Here is an 18,848-nt window from a genome sequence, read left to right as displayed (position 1 = left end):
CTACCCTGCCCAACCACCCTCCGTCCTCATCCCTCCTGGGGAACCCTTCTCAGGAGACCCTGCTCGAGCAGGAGGTGAGGCTGCTTCTTTGCTTAGAAGCGGTGGAAGTGGTGCCAGCGCAGTTCAAACAGAAGGGGTACCACTCCTGCTATTTCCTTCTCTCGAAGGCCAAAGGGGGGCTCAGGCCCATCTTGGACCTGTGAGTCCTGAACCAGTACATGGTAAAGCTCAAGTTCACATGGTCTCTCTGGCCTCCATCATCCCCTCCCTGGATCCCATGGACTGGTACTGTTACAACCCAATGGCCCCCTCCCCTTAGGAAGTCCCCTGGGAAGGCAGATCAGCACTGTATATTGCTAACGCTGTTGCAAGCATCACAAAGCATTTTGGGGAGGGTCAAAAGTGTGCAAATGAGGAGTGGAAGTTTTCTTTACAGGTACAAGAGGCCGAGAGAGCGAGGGAAGAAAGAAGAAAGCAAAGCTCAGTCCGAAGATAAGACACTAACTCCAGCCAGCTCAAGGCCACAGCACACATCTGACTCTCGGCTGCTGGCCAAGAAAGAGGGGGGCCCAGAATCCACAAACCAACCGTGAAAAAGGAAGATTCAGCTGAACAGACACAGACCTGCCGAACCAGCCCATAACAAGTGAGGCAAGTGAAGGCCAGCATAAAGGAAAACAGAGGACAACAGAGTCTAGCCAATGTGTTTTGGAAAAGCTGAAGAAACCATGGATGGCCAGTTTGGACTGGCACAGATGTCACCAGGACCAGAGGTCCCCGAACGGAGCACTCTTCCCCTATCCCCGGCGAGGAGCCAAGACTTACAATCCTCCTGAGAGCTGGAGCAATTCAGAGAATGCAGCAGATTCTTGGACAACTTGGGCCCAGTACAGCACTCCCGTCCACCCTTCCCACCCTTCTTTGTCTCACATTACACCCAGGCCTGGACAGCTTTGAGTCGGACATATGTGAGTATGAGAGTGGATTAGGGCTTGGGGCACTAATGCTTTATTTTTTCCTCTGAGTGATGTGGGAGAGTTTACAGCACTCTCTGCTGTTATTTTATTATTTTATCAATAACACTTTAAAATTTAGACGCTTGGTGTGCCTCGTCATCTCCTCCCCCAAAAAAATCCTATGGCCCAGCCAGATCAACTGTGGCCCAGACAGATTGGTAATGAAAATCTGTCACAGTACATTGCCCTCGATCTGCAGAATGCCTACTTCCACATTTATATATTCGAGGAGTACAGGCGCTTCCTTCATTTCATGGTTGGGCAAGAGCACTGCCAATTTACGGTTCTCCTGTTTGGCCTGTCCACAGCTACCAGGGTATTCACAAAGTGCATGTCTCTGGTGGCAGCCTACCTCAGACTTCATGAGGTCCAGATCTTCGCCTATCTGGACGACTGGCTGGTCAAGGGCAGCTCCTGGTCGCAGGTGTGGGATCACGTGGCGCCCTTCCTGTCCACGTGCGCCACCCTGGGCCTGTTGGTAAATGACACCAAGTCCACCTTAGTCCTGGTACAGTGCATAGAGCTTATCGGGGCAGTCCTGGATGTGACATCAGTCAGGGCCTCCCTCCCACTAGATAGATTCAAGTCCCTGAAAGTTCTCATCGACACAGTCACAAGGTTTTCTGTGACAACAGCCAAAGCGTGTCTCCAGTTCCTGGGTCACATGTTGGCATGCACATTTGTGGTTCGCCATGCCAGACTCACTACATCGAAGTCACATATTAAGTGAATCTTGTACAAGATCTCTAACAAGAAGTGGGCCCTGCTACTCCTTTTTTTTTTCCTAACGCCCTCAAATTGACAATGTGGATAATCCTAAATTTGTGTCTGAATGCATTTCAGTCTTCATTTTATTTACTTGTAATTGTTATCTTTTTTAATGTAGAGGTAACCACTTCTTTATATTTGCAATTATAATGAGAGCTCATCAGTGTCTTTCCTTTAATTGTTATTTAAGACAAATCTATTCCAGCTAACACTTAGCTAACACATATTGTCTTACAATTGAATTTATTCTGTTTTTTTTATGTGCTCTTTCATTTTTGTAGACATACCGTTTGTTTTAGTAACTTCTCTGAAATGGCAAATAGTATGAAAATGAAGCAGACGTTGTATTTGTTAAATTCTGTGTTGACTTATTGAACAATAAAGAATAATTTCTTTAGCAACCATTATACCATAATAGACAGGATAGGCTATCACATTCATTCCACAGATTACACAGGAACAACTTTACATCCCACATTATATTTCTTGATTTTTTTAAATCAAGTAAAGAAAACAAAGGGATGGGAATTGGGATATGTGAAATATGGGAAACAGCTTTTGAGACAACCAGGAAACCTTACCAATGTCCCCCTCCATTCCCACTTTCAGGTAAAAAGATCAGATTTAATTCAGAAGACTGTCCATTCACTAAGTCTTTAAACCAACTTCACAACCAGTGTTTGAATTAATTCATTTTCAAGAGGTAGAATACTAGGCTAACACCCTTGCAGGATGTCTAAGAGCATCGTTCCGCAGGCACATTTTGGATAATCTGGTGCATTCTAAAGACTCAAAATTTGCTGTTAAAAATTCTGTTTAGGAGCCTGAGATAAAAGTAATTCCTGGTAGATTTGGTTTCGCAGCATCAAGAAATGGGGAGGTGGAGAATTAAATTCACCAGAACTAACTATCCATTTTTCTCCCATATATCTTAATGTCCTGACACAATTGATTTTCCTAAGAGTCATAGACTATGCCTACATTACAGACTTTACAATGACACCGCTGTACTGCTGCAGCTGCACTTCTGTAAGGTCTCCTGTGTAGCTACTCTATACCAACAGGAGACAGCTCTCCCACCAGCATAATTAAACCACCCCCAATGAGTGGTGGTCCCTATGTTGGCAGGAGAGATTGGACAGTACCTGCTTTGGTATTTCAAGAGGGCCAAAATCTGCTTTGGGGCTGAGTTCAAACCCTCCCAAATCTCAGTGCTCTCTAGGGAAATATGTTTCTTTCTCTCTGTGACTAAATCAATTAAAGGGACAGAAAATGTTTCCTAGTCAGCACAACAAATAATACTCACTATCATCTCTCTTTTGTGCTAAGTTTTTAACTGATGGACATGTACTGTCTGCACTGCTCCCCTCCCATGGGGATTTAGTACATTGTAAGTAACCTCATTCACTCTTTCTATCGCCTCAAAAAGTTCCTCCCAATTGTCTTCCATCTTGTTTTTCCTTACTGGAATCAACATCAAGTCACTTGTATCAAAAGATCTTTCTCCAGCATGCCTGTCATATCATGTTTTCTGAGATTTTGGACTCTTTTAAAGGTTCTGGTGCATTACGTCCATCATTGCCTTTACACTCGCTTTAAAATGAGTGACGTTCCCTGACAGGCTGGTTCTTTTGTACTACCCTCCCATGAGTCTCAAATTAAATCTAGGGATTCCCTTACCTGGCTCCTGTAAAGGAGGTCAATGGGGGCAAACCCCATAGACTCACATATAGATCCAAATCATTGTCTTGACAAGTAACATACATTCTCAACATAGATTTCAGTGTTCTAGTGAATTTTTCTATCAGACCCTTGGTCTCAGTCTCTGGATGATAAGGGGTGGCTTTTATATGGCACATTTCAGACAACTCCCATAACTTTTCGGAAAATACAGACATTAAAGTTGCTCTGACAGGACTTCCCTGGGAAAACCTATCCTGCTAAAAAATGGTAATTAGGGCAGTAGCCATGGTTTCAGCTTCTATGTTAGAGAGAGCTGTAACTTCAGGGTAGCTGGTGGCAGAATCCACCACACCGAGTATATATTTCTTTCCATTTCTGGAAGGTCTGGGTAGGAGTCCCACAATATCTACAGAAATACCCCCTTAATGATAGGCAAAGGCCACAAAGGTGCCTTGGAGGGTCCCTTTAATCTCTTACGCTTTTGATATAAAACACAGTAATCTTTCACCACCTCAGACATGTGAGGCCAACAGAAATTCTGTATGAGCCTGTCACATGTTTTTGCCACACCTAACAGTCCAGCAAAGGGACAGTCATGAGATACCTGCAGCACCTCTGTCCTGTACTTAACAGGCACAAGCATCTGTTTGTAGATCTCACTAGGGTGCCTCTTTTTTTGCTATAGGATCCTCCCTGTTCCACAAACCTCCTTTTAGAAAAAAATCTACCCTTTTCTTCTCCAGCTGGGGCATTCTGAGCTGCATCCCTCTCCTTGTCCAGAGAAGGATCAGCCTGGTTTGCCTCAGTAAATTCCTTTTGGGCGTTACTTAAGAGCAGATTCTGGCAAAATGATGGAATCCCAAATCCCTCCTCTGGGAACAAACTTACTTTCATCTGACAAAGGACTGATTGATGGAATTTTCTTCTGCTACCTTCACAGCCCTCCCTGCTGTCCACAGACAAGCCAAGTGAGGCTGATCCATACTCTTTCTGGCTGCGAATTATGATATTAACCTGCTCAGACATGGCTAATATATCATTCCCAATTAAAACATCAATGGGAAGCAGATTTCACAGCAGCTCCTTTAAAATTCTTGCATTCTAGATAGACATTGGCCAAAGGTATAGTTACAGAGAATTCAGCCAAAACTAATATATTTAACCTTTGCGAGGAAGTCTGTCTTCCCTCCTTACCAAACTTCTCCTGACCAAAGTGACTTGGGATGCAGTGTCCCTCCAGCCTTTACAATCTATGCCATTTACTCTAGAATTTTCAATTAATTCTTCACTGCCCTCCCAGGACTTAGTCCTAATATAGTTCACTAGGATATTCTTTTGCTCCACCGCTGCCTCTGAAGCAATGGTAGTGGCATTCACTGGAGAAGATGGGAGTGTGGATCATAAGGTTACTTTGAGCCTTTCACAATATGGTTTTATATGGCTAGGAGCCCCACAATTATAACAGATTAATCTTTCCCTTTTGATATGAGTTTTTAAACCCAGAGCTCCCTCAGCTTTATTTTTTTTTTAATCACAGTTGGGATTACATTTATTTCCAATCCCCTCTTCCTACTTAACTTAGGTGACATGGGGATTTTCCTTCACCTGGGATTTTTGTGCTCCCTGAAGGCCCTTGAGTCTATATATTCATCAGCAAATTTGCAGCTTCTAAAACCGCAAGTAGTATTCTGCCTTTACCTCACCTGTAACTACTCATAACAATTTTTCCTGAGCCAACAGATCAAATAGTTTTCTGTAATCACCTTCAGCCCCCTCTCTATTACCTATTTTATGTACATATTCAACATGAGTGATATTGTCAAACATTTTGAGATTTCTATACATCAATTGATAGATCTCAGGGATAATCTTAAATCTTTCTCAATACATTTTTTTTAAATTTCTCATGCACCTTATTATCACCCTCCTCCATATCATTAAAAACTTGTCTCATTTTCCCAGCTAATCTGGTTAAGAGGACAGGCATCTGTTTATCCTATGGAATTTTGTGCATCCCACATGGCCTCTCAAAGGTAGACAGGTACTCTTCTATATAATCTTTATAAATTGGTCAGACTTTATCCCTCTCCATTTTGTTGTAGAAGATGTACTCACTGGATGGGGAAGCCCCCTTTGCTCCTCCACTATTTTGAGCTGCATTGCTTGAGCTTCTGCCAGCCTTCTGTGTGCCTGCTCCTCAGCTTCTGCATTGGCCTTTGCTGCATTGCATGTGTTTTTGGTGGGCTTTCTCCTCAGCTTCTTTGTTAGCCTTGACTGTGTCCTGGGCTGCTTTGGTCTTCCTGATCTGCAATTCACCATCGATCTCTAGTGGTAGCATTCTTCCTTGGCTCTCAGGTACTGCAATCAGGCCAATTCCACTGAAGTGGTCACCTCGGTGGGATCTTGGACAGGATGGTTCTCACGCTCTGGATCAGACTCCATCTCATCTTTCTTCCTTTGCACCTGATCACAATTTGTGACTTAGGCATTCATCCACCCATCTTCCTCCAGTTTATGAATCACCTGGGGCTTAGGTGAAAGATAAGCACCCAGATGTCTAGAGGGAGGCTGCAGTGAGCATGCCCCAGGATATAAAACTTAGGGGCTAAGGGAACTTCTACAGTTGAAGGTAAGGTGCTGAGTGAGTGTAGGCACCTACAGGGGTAGGTGGAAGCCAAGTGGAGTTTTGTGGATTGCAGTGGTGCTGTGTATGGTGACTTAGGCACTGAACTCTGGAGTTTGGACGCCTAAGTTGCTTTGTGGATGGCACCCAAGCTGCCTAACAATGACAGGTAATGAAAGGTAATTGGAGATAATACATTTTTTCTTAGTATATATGCTATCAAAACGTGATCAGTCACCACATGAATTCCTTTACCTGTATATTTTCTCCTTTCTCCTACCCATTGTCTATATCAGACTGTGTGCTTTCTGGGAAGAGACCATGCCTTCTCCTGTGTTTGTACAGTGCCTAGCATATTGTGGTCACTAGTGAAAACAAATAATAAAATAGTAATAGGGGAAAAGAAGTGTTTTTTCCCTCCCTCTGAATACTTTCATGTTCATCCTAAGTGTAAATGTGATCTGTCCCCAGTTCTGTGTGAATACTGCTATGCTTCATGTTACGCTACAAATTCTAGTTAGAAATTATATAGTTAATAAATTCTGGTATAGACACAGAGTAAACAATTAGGAATATGTGTTTATGATTTCTCATCTTCCTTCTATTATTGGTTGTATTAACCTCTTCAGGCAGTAAAAAAGTTTTCACCTCAGGAAAGATTAACAATTATGACTTCATAATCAAATCTAACATTCTAATATTGAACAATTTAAAACAGGTTTCTAGACAATTAAGCATGCTATGAGAGCTAGTGGTATTTTGCAGTTCCTTTTCAGATTAGTAAAATAATCCCCTAGATTGCTCACTCAATACTCAGTTTCTTTTAGTCTCTAACTAGATTGAATAATGATATCTCTAGCAAAGCTTATTAAAATGTTTAGATTTAAAATATTTCTGTGACCTGCTTTTATCTCTGGATGCAGTAGATCACTGTGGTGGAAAAGTATGAGCTCATCTACTAATTCATTAAACACTGAAGAAAAGAAAGCTGCTAAGTGGATATATAATTGTAGGCAGGATTTCTGATGGGGAAATCTCAATGTGTACTATTATGTTGCATTTATAACTAACAAATGATAATAAAAAATGTCAAATCTAATCAAAGGACACTCATATTACAAATGCGTTAGTGTTCTCATGGAACAGCGTACAATACAGAGTCAAAAATTGAAAGGCATGCAACCAAAAATGAATCATTGAATAATATGAGAATAGAAATACCCACTGATTAAATTATTCTTTCCATAGAAAGACACATATTAGACTAAGAAACTTCCTGTATTTTGCAGCTCAGAACAGCAAGATCATGCTGTGTGACAACAAAAACATGTAATTTCTTTATCCTGTAGACCAGTGGTCACCAACCAGTAGATTGCGATCCTGGAGCCTCTGACAAGTCGATTGCGATCTCCAGCTGCTAATGTGATGACGTAGCAGGGCCAAGCAGGCTCCCTGCCTGCCCTGGCAATGCGCCGCTCCCAGAAGTGACCAGCATGCCTCGAGGCCCCTGAGAGTGAAGGGGAAGGGGTCTCTGTGCACTGCTCCTGCCTGCAAGCACTCCCATTGGCTGGGAACAGGAAACTGTGACCAATGGGATCTGCAGGAGTGCCGCCTGCAGAGAGGGCAGCATGCAGAGCCACGTTCCCCCCCACCCAGGGCCACAGGGCGTGAAGTCGTTTCCAGGAATGGTGTGGGGCCAGGACAGGCAGTGAGCCTCCCTTAGCCCTGCTGCGCTGCTAACCAGGAGCCACCTGACCTAAGTGCCACCCCGCAGGAGCCTGTACGCTAGCGCTGAGCTCCCTGCCATAGCCAGCGCATGCAGTACCCCCTCTTACACCCCAACCCGCTGACCCCAGCCCTGAGCCTCTTCCGAGAGATTACACCTTGTACCCCCTCCCTCATCCCAACCCCCCTGCCCCAGCCCTGAGCCCCCTTCTGGAGCCAGTACCCCATACCTCTTCCTGCACCCCAGCACTCTGCCCCAGCCCAGAGCCCCCTTCTGCACCCAAACTCCCTGCCAGAGCTTGCACCCCCACCCCCTCCTGCAACCCCAGCCCAAGGCTTAGCCCGGAGCCCCCTTCCACATTCTGAAACTCTCGGCCCTAGCCCCGAGCCTGCACCCCCTCCCATACCCTAGCCCCCTGCCCCAGGCTGGTGAAAGTGAGGGAGGGAGAGCAAGCAACAGAGAGGGGGGGATGATGTGAGTGGGGCAGGGCCTCAGGAGTGGGGCAGGGTAGATCCTAGGTTGCACTTAAATTCAAAAAGTGAATTTGTGCATAAAAAGGTTGGAGACCGCTGCTGTAGATAGTATTATTCAAGTTTCGGAGTTTGAACCTAAAATGATCATTAACGTCCAAAGATTCAACAACACGTTAGAGAACGCTGCTGCTGTTATATTGGATTTGTTCAAAGCTCAGTTTTCTGTAAAAGAGAGTTATTAAACTCAGGCCTATGAGATTATGATATTTGGTGATTTTCATGTTAGGTGCAGTGGTACATATTTTACTCTAGACTAGGAATCATTATAATTGTTATCATGCCTTTCCTTTCCCTTCTGTGTTGATTACTGTTTTGACATAGATACTCAAAGATCCCCATAGTGTTTGTCTCCCATTAGGATCTACAAGCATGATTCTCAGTCCTAATGAATTTGACAACCTGTGTATTTCAGTGCCCTAAACTCTCTGTGTTCTGGAAATGTGCATTCCTCTGCATTACAGGGCAACTGTAGAGATCCTAAAATTCTGAAAAGTGAAATATTTGAAAATCCTGTGAACTAGTAAACATTTTAAGTAAATCCTGTAAGAAACAAAAAACTTGAATTTGTTCATGAAGCTTAATTTTGGACTCTAAATAATTTGAATAAAAAATATACTGAGCTCATTACATTTTCAAGTCTGAAGTTCTGCCAAGATACTCAATTACAGAATATTTTTGTGGTGTTCCATACCATCATATGCAAAGTTTGAGTGGATTGTCCTACTTCTACAGTCATAAGGTTCTTAGCTATAAACGTGATCTATTGTAGTACATATGATTTCTAGTCTACATTTAATTTTTTAGTCATTTTATTTCGTTCATTATTCAATAGTATTTGGTATCTTTGAAAATACGTTTAAACCAAAAGACACAGGTATGTTGTGACCAAATATATGACACCTGAGCTAAAGGCTTGTGCATCAGTTAAAAAACATAACACATACACATCACTGTTATCCCACGTTGTTACATTTTCTATTCCAAGTCTTGGTAATCTTAAAGGCACAGTTATGGCTATATAACACACAAATTCAACAATTCTTGTATTAATGAGTTCATCCTGGATATACGGTAGGCTGCATATTCCCCGATTCTTCTCTCCAGATATAACAATCAACAGACTAGCCTTCTGAATATGCAGGACACTGGTCATTTCAGCATGATCTCCCAGCTGACAAGAGTTGCTGGATCACCAACATTTCCAATTCCTTTGGTGAATTTCTGAGGTCAGCAGCAATAGGTACCAGGAACTGCTGTCCAGTGAAACTGATTATTCTTAGGGCCGGATTAACCTTTTGTGGGCCTGGCACCAAACATATTTGTGGGCCCCCCTGGGCGCAATGGAGCATGGTGCAGGGTGGGGGGGTTCGTCCCCAGAGTGAGGGACCGTCCAGGGGCATGGCATGGAAGGCCCCACTTTGCCCAGCCCAGTGCGAGGGCACTATTTACAAACCAGCACACTGTGTCCCCCCTCTCCCCCGAACTGGCCGAGACTGGCCAGGCTTCTGCCTCAGTCCCAGGTGATTCAGCTCCAGGGAGACAGGTGAGGCCCCACAGGTGGGGGGAAGCAGAGACTTCCTTGAGGCGGTGGTGCACTGGGCTCCGGCCAGGAGGCAGCGAGAAACCGGCAGGTGGGGCGCGGGGGAGAGGAACCCTTGGTCGGCCAGCGGGAGGCCAAGAGGAGCAAGTGGTGAGCATGGGGGAGCCAGCGGGCTGGCGTGGTCTCATGGAAGAGTACAAGTAGAGTAGGATGGAGTCCCTTCTCAGCATAGGCCTGGCTCCATTGTGCTATTGTAAACCTGGCACTGATTATAGAGCCACCAAATGATATGCAAATCACAGCTATAACTTGTTAGACTCTGGGTACGTCTTCACTACCCGCCGTATCGGCGGGTAGCAATTGATTGCTCGGGGATCGATATGTCGTGTCTCATCTAGACGCGATATATCAATCCCCGAACGCGCTTATATTGATTCCGTAACTCCACCAACCCGAACGGAGTTGCAGAATCGACAGGGGGAGCCGTGGACATCGACCCCGTGCCGTGAGGACGGTGAGTAATTCGATCTTAGATACTTCGACTTCAGCTACATCATTCACGTAGCTGAAGTTGCGTATCTAAGATCGATTTTTGCCCCGTAGTGTAGACCAGCCCTCTGTAGTTCAGTTTTGGTGCAGACTGGGACCAACACAGACAATTATTTTAACTGGAGGAAGTTTCAGCCAGCCTCTGACCAAACACAAAGCTTTTGCAATATATTGAATGCAGCAACGATAGCACAGTAGCCTAACCTGTTGCAATAAAGATATATAGCGGTATATGCAAATTTCTGTAGAAAACAGGGATCCGGTTGTAGCAGATCTTAACCCATTTTTTCTTAACTCGTACATTGCTGATTTGTTTCTTCTAATATTATATCTTATTGGATTAAAAAAAAACTCCCAAATTTGAGGGAGAATTTTTATGAATGGATTCTAAGATAATTTATTAATCTCCAATTTTGCAGTGCTCTGTTAACATATAAAGTTGGAATACTGTATAATAGACTTAGGCAGTTCCTGACCCCTTTGACAGAATGTCACTGCACCAGGCTGTTCTAGCATGGAATCAAAACTTGGCTACTGCACCTTCAAATGACGATACTGGCCTTGGGACCACAAGCCTCTGCTAGATCCAATTAATGAAAGAGGAAAAGCTCTTCCTGGGAGAATTTGTATTCTGAAAGTCTAATATAATTAAACATGCATGGATTGGACTACTGCATTCAGGGCACCACAGAAAAGGGTGCGGAATTGCTGCAACTAGATTGCAGGAAATGGTACAGAGTTTTTATATTAATTCATAAGAAGAGCCATATTGGGTCAGACCATCTAGCCCAGTATGCTGTCTTCCAATAGTGGCCAATGCCAGGTGTTTCAGAGGGAATGAACAGAACAGGCAATCATTTAGTGCTCCATCCCCTTACATCCATCACAGCTTCTGGCAATCAGAGACTAGGGACTCTCTGTGGCAAATAGCCACTTATGGACCAATGCTCCGTGAAATTATCTAATTGTTTTTTTAACTCTGTTATAGTTTGACCTTCATAGGTTGACTGTGTTGTGTGAAGAAGTACTTCTGTTTGTTTTAAACCTGATGCCTATTAATTTAATTGGTTGTTCCTGGTTCTTGTGTTATGTGAAGGGGTAAATAACACTTCCTTATTCACTTTTTCCACGCCATTCACAGTTTTATAGATCTCTCTCATATCTCCTCTTAGTCATCTTTTTCCAAGCTGAACATTGATAGAAAATACCACATTGTGTATGTACTATGTGTCACGTAGGTAGATGCCCATTATATTTATCCACTGAGAAACTCACTTGGGAGCATACTGCAGCCGGCCCCGATACAAAGTGGCGGGACCTCCTGCCACCTCTGGAGGGTGAGGAGCCCCGGTGGGTCAGCCTACACTCTACCCTGGTCCCGAGGCCCGCTGGGGATATCAGTTGGCGGCTCCTTCATGGGGCCGTAAGCACGGGCGTGTACTTGGCGCGGTTTACCCCGGTCCCGGACACCTGCCCTTTCTGCAGCATGAGAGAGACCCTGGCGCACGTTTACTTAGAGTGTGCCAGGTTGCAGCCCCTACACCGACTCCTCATTAACATCCTATTACGTTTCTGGCTGCACTTTTCCCCTCACCTCCTTCTCTACGCACTCTCTATCAGTGGCCCCACAAAGTCCCGGGACCTCCTGGTCAACCTCCTGCTCGCCCTGGCTAAAAAGGCCATCTGCACGATCAGGGAGAGGAGGTTGGCTGATGGAGACTCCGGTGACTGGGGGGGTTGTTTCCGCTCCATGGTCCGTTCACGAATCCAGGCAGAGTTCCTTTGGGCGGCGTCCGCTGGCTCCCTTGACGCCTTCGAGGAGCAGTGGGCACTGTCCGGGGTTCTCTGCTCGGTGTCCCCATCAGGTTCCCTTCTTATGACCCTTTGACCGCACTACTGTCCCTCTTCTTTTCTTAGTTGTCCCCCATAATCAGTGGGTTCTGTGGTGCTGTGGGTCCTCCCCTTAGGCTGGGGAAGGATCCTTTAGCAGTGGGCTTTGCCTGCCCACTTTCCCGAAACCCAACAATTTTTACCTGGTTATCCAGACATCCATTTTTATTTCATTCCATTCTTTCCCCCTCTCCCAAGGCATGCATTTCTTACTGAGGAGTGCATGCATGTGACGTGTAAAATCTTAGTCATATTTAAATTATTTGGGGAGGGGAACCACCCACCCTTCTCTTGAAAGCCTGTGAAACAATAATTCAACATCAGCAAAATGTTGAAGAAAAGATGGAGACCAAGGAGAAATTTCAGGCACAAGCTGGTTTTCTTCAGGAAACTTAGAAGGGCTGAGACTGCGGGACCTGCCTCCTCTGCTGTAACTACAGCTCTGCTGCATACCACTCTCCTTCCCCCTCCTGCCGCTGGCTGTTTAATCGCTCTTGCTGGGGGGGAGGGGGCGAGCGGAGTGACCTCGGCGTTGGGCGTTGCCGTGTCCCGTTGCGTAAGCGCTCTGCTTTTTGACATTTGAATCTTGCATCTCCCGTCAGGGCAGAACCCTCCCGACGCGCCTTGACCCCTCTTGGCTTTGTTGCCTGCTCCACCCAGCCTCGTCCCGCTTCGCTGCCACCCTGTATCCTCAGGCCCTGTGGGGGTCTCCCGCCTCTCCCCCCATCCCATTCAATCTTTTCCCGCTCCCTCCCCATCTTCTCCTTTCCGCCCTCCTGCCCTCTCTGATGCGCTGTTCCAGCGCGTGCACTCTGGTTCCCGTCGCCGCCCGCACCGCCGGCGTGGGACTCCAGCGCCGGCTTAGCCTGGTTGCTCGCTGCCTCGGCGCTCGATTTTCTCGCTGCCTTTGGTGTCGCCATTTTGTAAGGGGAGTTCGGGTCGGTTGCGAGGTGTATGGCGGGGAGGTACCGGTGAGTTACGTTACCCAGTAACTCCTCGCCCCGGGAGCGCGCTAGCTCCAAAGCAGCGGGGCTGTGGGTCCCGTCTGCAGCGAGGCAGGCGGCGGGGAGCTGCGCAGCGCCGGGGGCTCCTTGTTGGGGGACGGGCGGGTGAGTGTCTGCACCGGGCAGCCCAAGCCCTGCAGTGCGGAGTCCCCTGGGAGAGGTCTGCATCCACCTTGCCGTGGAGAGCGGTATGGGCGAGACTCTCCGCCGGTTGGCCCCGGAGAGGCGGGATGGCTGAGCGCGCTGAAACCGCTCACATGTCCCTGGAGAGAACGTAGAGCTGGGCTGGGCTGAAGCCATGTCCACACTAGCCGGGGTTTGCCCCACAGCAAGCGAGCGCTTCTGCCAGACTGATTCCGCTCCCTGGCCAGAGTAGCTTTTTGGCAGGGGGCTTGTTTGGCATTGTCATGGCACCTGCACTAGGGCTTAGTCCGTATAGAAATGTTGCAAAAAGAAAATCCAACCCCATAAGTGGTGTTATCTAGACAGACGAGTTACTACTGTAGATCAAGGCCAAGCTTCCAACTGCACTGCCCCAGCATTTCTGTGTCCAGAACCGTGTCTACACGGCAAACTTCTCCTGTTTCCAGAGCTAGGCCAGGGCTGTGATCCCTGATACTCATAGGTTTGCTGGTATAAGCTCCATGGTAGGTTTATTTTGGAGTGTGTGGGGTCTGGGATGGTTGGCAAAAGCTCAGTTTTGCAATTTTAAGTTGTGTCTGTGATAGAAGCACTTTGTCATTACGGTTTAGGACTCTTCCAAATTCACTGTCCATTTTGGTCAATTTCACTGCCAGGAATTTTTTAAATTAGTCAATTTCATATTGTTAGATGTTTATATCTGAAATTTCAGTGTTGTAACCATAAGGGTCCAGAGCTAAAAGGCTGGCAGGATGGGATGGTTGCAAAGCTATTGTATGTGTGTGTGTGGGGGGGGGGTGTCATGGGATTTCTCCCCTTATTTCTGACCTGCTGCTGACAAGTGTGCTGTCTTCAGTGCTGGGCAGCCAGAGAGGAAGGCTGCTGGCCAGCTCTAAAGCTAGTGCCTCCACCAGCAGCAGTGCAGAAGTGAGAATTGCAGGGTATGGGGTGTGTGTATGGGTTTTCCTGGAAGTCTGCTGCCTAAGAGGGGGGCTGACCGCTGGAGGTGTTGGCCTCTGTGCGCTAGAAGGTTTGTGTGACAGCTGGAGCTGCAGCCTCTCCACAGGGTGGTGTGTGTGTGAGAGACAGCTAGAGTGGCAGCTGGGAGATGCACTTTGAGTGGGGAGCCCAGCCCTTAGAGGAGAATGGAAAGATGAGGAAACTGAACTAGAGCTCCCATGAGGCACCAGAGCAGGAGATCCAAATCAAAATATATGGATTTTTTTGTACATATGGTACTTTAACAAAAAAAGCGAAAGTCTCTACAGAAAGCAGACACTTCCTAAAAAATGTCGTTGGGTTGAAAATCCAACTTTTGACTGAAAAAAATTGTGACAGAAAAATGTTGACCAGTCCTATATGCCATTATTAACTACTGAAAATATCAATGCACTCCTTGGATGATAACGTAATGCTGTTCTAAAAGAATTTTACAGTGGGAAAGAATATTAGTAAATATCTAATAGTCTTGAGTTCTGATTCACTGAATGACATTTCAACTATCTGTGCATAAATTTCTCTATCTGTAAAATTGGGATAATAGTGTTTTGCTTTATGTGGATGTTGTAAGGTTTACTTAATGTTTTGAAAGTGCTTTGAAATATGTGGACAAAAGGGTCTTCATATATGCAAAATATTTTTACAATAAGAAAATATTATGTTATAAAAGAGTTGTGGAGATAATGTAATCATAGAATCGTAGAACTGGAAGGGTTGAGAGGTCTTCTAGTTCAGTTCCCTACACTCAAGGCATGACTAAGTATTATCTAGACCATCCCTGGCAGGTTTTTGTCTAACCTGCTCTGAGAAATTTCCAAAGACAGAGATTCTACAACCTCCCTAGGCATTTTGTTCCAGTGTTTAACTCCCCAGACAGATGAAGTTTTTCCCTAAAGTCTAACCAAAACCATCCTTGCTGCAAATTTATCCTCCAAAAGCACTTACAACCCCTCCCAGCTTAGTATCGTCTGCAAACTTTATAAATGTATATGCAGCCTATGATTAATTCAGATAACATCAGTTTGCTTTGCATTTCATGTATACGAAGAGTCTGAATTTTAAAATAAAAGTGCATACCAAAAATCTCCCCTAAAATAATGGTGAGGTTACAAAGTCAAACACTTAAGTTTGGAATGACAGAATGCCCATACAACCTTAATTCAGCTTCCTTGTGTGTATGCGTTTTAATGTAGTCTTTAACTTACGAGATCACATGATTTATTTTTTTCCACAGGACCATTAACAAGCCTGTACCAAGCAATACAAAATGATAATTTTCAGAGGCTTATAGTTTGGCGAAACTTATGTAGATTTTCACAAGACAGCAAAAGTTTCCTTGATGGCTGCAGGGATACAGAAATACAGACAGTAGGATTTCATAGATTCATAGACTCTAGGACTGGAAGGGACCTCGAGAGGTCATCGAGTCCAGTTCCCTGCCCTCATGGCAGGACCAAATACTGTCTAGACCATCCCTGATAGACATTTATCTAACTTACTCTTAAATATCTCCAGAGATGGAGATTCCACAACCTCCCTAGACAATTTATTCCAGTGTTTAACTACCCTGACAGTTAGGAACTTTTTCCTAATGTCCAACCTAATTCTCCCTTGCTGCAGTTTAAGCCCACTGCTTCTTGTTCTATCATTAGAGGCTAAGGTGAACAAGTTTTCTCCCTCCTCCTTATGACACCCTTTTAGATACCTGAAAACTGCTATCAAGTCCCCCTCAGTCTTCTCTTTTCCAAACTAAATAAACCCAATTCTTTCAGCCTTCCTTCATAGGTCATGTTCTCAAGACCTTTAATCATTCTTGTTGCTCTTCTCTGGACCCTCTCCAATTCTCCACATCTTTCTTGAAATGCGGTGCCTAGAACTGGACACAATACTCCAGTTGAGGCCTACCCAGCGCAGAGTAGAGCAGAAGAATGACTTCTCGTGTCTTGTTTACAACACACCTGTTAATGCATCCCAGAATCACATTTGTTTTTTTTTGCAACAGTTTCACATTGTTGACTCATATTAAGCTTGTGGTCCACTATGACCCCTAGATCTCTTTCTGCCATACTCCTTCCTAGACAGTCTCTTCCCATTCTGTATGTGTGAAACTGATTGTTCCTTCCTAAGTGGAGCACTTTGCATTTGTCTTTATTGAACTTCATCTGGTTTACCTCAGACCATTTCTCCAATTTGTCCAGATCATTTTGAATTTTGACCCTGTCCTCCAAAGCAGTTGCAATCCCTCCCAGTTTGGTATCGTCTGCAAACTTAATAAGCGTACTTTCTATGCCAACATCTACGTCGTTGATGAAGATATTGAACAGAGCCGGTCCCAAAACAGACCCCTGTGGACCCCCACTTGTTATACCTTTCCAGCAGGATTGGGAGCCATTAATAACTACTCTCTGAGTACGGTTATCCAGCCAGTTATGCACCCACCTTATAGTAGCCCCATCTAAATTGTATTTGCCTAGTTTATCAATAAGGATATTATGCGAGACCATATCAAATGCCTTACTAAAGTCTAGGTATACCACATCCACCGCTTCTCTCTTATCCACAAGGCTCGTTATCCTATCAAAGAAAGGTATCAGATTGATTTGACATGATTTGTTCTTTACAAATCCATGCTGGCTATTCCCTATCACCTTACCACCTTACCACCTTCCAAGTGTTTGCAGATGATTTCTTTAATTATTTGCTCCATTATCTTCCTGGCACAGAAGTTAAACTAACTGGTCTGTAGTTTCCTGGGTTGTTTTTATTTCCCTTTTTATAGATGGGCACTGTATTTGCCCTTTTCCAGTCTTCTGGAATCTCTCCCGTCTCCCATGACTTTTTCCAAAGATAATAGCTAAAGGCTCAGATACCTCCTCTATTAACTCCTTGAGTATTCTAGGATGCATTTCATCAGGCCCTGGTGACCTGCAGGCATCTAACTTTTCTAAGTGACTTTTAACTTGCTTTTTTTTTATTTTATCTTCTAAACCTACCCCCTTCCCATAAGCATTCTCTATGTTAGACATTCCTTTAGACTTCTCAGTGAAGACCGAAACAAAGATGTCATTAAGCATCTCTGCCATTTCCAAGTTTCCTGTTACTGTTTCTCCCTCCTCACTGAGTAGTGGGCCTACCCTGTCCTTAGTTTTCCTCTTGCTTCTAATGTATTGATAAAAAGTCTTCTTGTTTCCCTTTATTCCCATTGCTAGTTTGAGCTCATTTTATGCCTTTGCCTTTCTAATCTTGCCCCTGCATTCCTGTGGTGTTTGCCTATATTCATCCTTGTAATCTGACCTAGTTTCCATTTTTTATATGACTCCTTTTTATTTTGTAGGTCATGCAAGATCTCGTGGTTAAGCCAAGGTGGTCTTTTGCCACATTTTCTATCTTTCCTACCTATCGGAATAGCTTGCTTTTGGGCCCTTAATAGTGTCCTTTTGAAAAACTGCCAACTCTCCTCAGTTGTTTTCCCCCTCAGTCTTGATTCCCATGGGACCTTACCTATCAGCTCACCAAAATCCACGTTCCTGAAATCCATTGTCTCTATTTTGCTGTACTCCCTTCTACCCTTCCTTAGAATTGCAAACTCTATGATTTCATGATCACTTTCACCCAAGCTTCCTTCTACTTTCAAATTCTCAACGAGTTCTTCCCTGTTTAAGTGGTTCCAAGTAGTAACAAGGAGAACAAAGTAAGTCATCAACCAAAATAAAATAAAGGGTGCAAATCTATGTCTAATCAAACTGAATACAGATAATCTCACCCTCAGAGATGTTTCAGTAAGTTTTTTCTCAGACTGGACACCTTCCAGGTCTGGGCACAATTCTTTCCCCTGGTACAGCTCTTGTCCCAGCTTAGGTGGTAGCTAGGGGATTCTTCATGATGGCTCCTCCTTTGTTCTCTTCCACCCCTTTATATATCTTTTGCATAAGGCGGGAATCCTTTTGTCCCTCTCTGAGTTCCCACCCTCTCCTTCTCAATTGAAAGACACCAGGTTAAAGATGGATTCCAGTTCAAGAGACATCACATGTCACTGCAAGTCTTCATTACCTACTTGCCGGCACACAGGTATACAGGAAGAGTTGCAGGTAAAAAGCAACCATTTGCAGACAGTGGTCCTAGTTAATGGGAGTCATCAAGATTCCAAACCACCATTAATGGCCCACACTTTACATAATTACAATAGGCCCTGAGAGTTATATTTCATATTTTTAGTTTCAGATACAAGTGGTACATTTATACAAATAGGATGATCTACACTCAGTAGATTATAAGCTTTGTAATACCTTACAAGAGACATTTTGCATGAAGCATATCTCAATTACATTATGTTTACTTATTACATTTTTATAAAACCATATAAACTGTACAACATC

General features: G+C 44.6%; 1 protein-coding gene across 3 annotated transcripts in view; it reads left to right on the top strand.

Moving 5' to 3' along the window:
- Positions 1–18,848, top strand: part of DDX59 (DEAD-box helicase 59) — a 79,142-nt gene that overhangs the window by 35,079 nt on the left and 25,215 nt on the right. The window contains exon 1 of one of the 3 annotated variants that reach the window (XM_050961439.1): positions 13,217–13,299. The exons of the other annotated variants lie outside the window; for them this stretch is intronic. The gene's annotated coding sequence lies outside the window, so the exon portion shown is untranslated. Of the gene's footprint in view, positions 1–13,216; positions 13,300–18,848 lie in introns of those variants that run through there. 3 annotated transcript variants of the gene reach the window in all.

Source organism: Gopherus flavomarginatus, chromosome 7, assembly GCF_025201925.1.
Source record: "Gopherus flavomarginatus isolate rGopFla2 chromosome 7, rGopFla2.mat.asm, whole genome shotgun sequence".
In the NCBI taxonomy this organism is placed as follows: domain Eukaryota; kingdom Metazoa; phylum Chordata; order Testudines; family Testudinidae; genus Gopherus; species Gopherus flavomarginatus.
Note: the sequence above shows the minus strand (reverse complement) of the source record. Positions and strands in the feature narration are given on the sequence as shown.